Raw genomic sequence first — 603 nt, forward strand, 5'->3', positions numbered from 1 at the left:
TATGCTATACAAGAATGTGGGTGTCTATGTGTTTTGTGTGAGTTATGTGAGTGTACTTGTAGGCATAGGGGAGGCATGTCATTATGCGTGTTTGTGTGTGGATATGGGGAAGGAGGGTAATCGTGTGTTTGTGTTTCTGTGTGCGTGCGAGGCAGGCGCGCTTGTTCGCCTTTAAAGTTTGTCCACACTCGATTAGATATGTGTGTAAATATATAGATTATCTACAGTAATACTATGTTATGTTTTTCATATGTGTGTAAATCTATTTATGTGGTTGTAGGAACAATACTATATCGTGTATGTATTTGAGTCAATGTATCATCATCATCCAGTGCGAGATCTGCGACAGACATCAGCGATCATGGTTCTCCATTCATTCCATTGCTCGGATGCTCTAAAAACGCTACGTTTCCCTGATCTTTTCCTGTTACCCATTTGTTTAGGTTCCCAAAGTATGTCGTGCTGTGCCTACCCCTGCCTTGCTTGCCCTCAATTTTTCCAATGAGAGTTGATATTCAAGACCCTTATGTCTATTCAGGTGTCCCAAAAACAGCATTTGTCGTGTTCCTGATGGTTTTTAACATTGAGCGTCCCACGTGGGCT

The 603-nt window shown here is 41.8% G+C and overlaps 1 protein-coding gene across 1 annotated transcript in view; it reads left to right on the forward strand.

Moving 5' to 3' along the window:
• Positions 1-603, forward strand: part of LOC101849796 (acidic mammalian chitinase) — a 54,932-nt gene that overhangs the window by 41,335 nt on the left and 12,994 nt on the right. The gene's annotated exons all lie outside the window — the stretch shown is intronic.

Source organism: Aplysia californica, unplaced genomic scaffold (assembly GCF_000002075.1).
Source record: "Aplysia californica isolate F4 #8 unplaced genomic scaffold, AplCal3.0 scaffold00785, whole genome shotgun sequence".
Lineage (NCBI taxonomy): Eukaryota > Metazoa > Mollusca > Gastropoda > Aplysiida > Aplysiidae > Aplysia > Aplysia californica.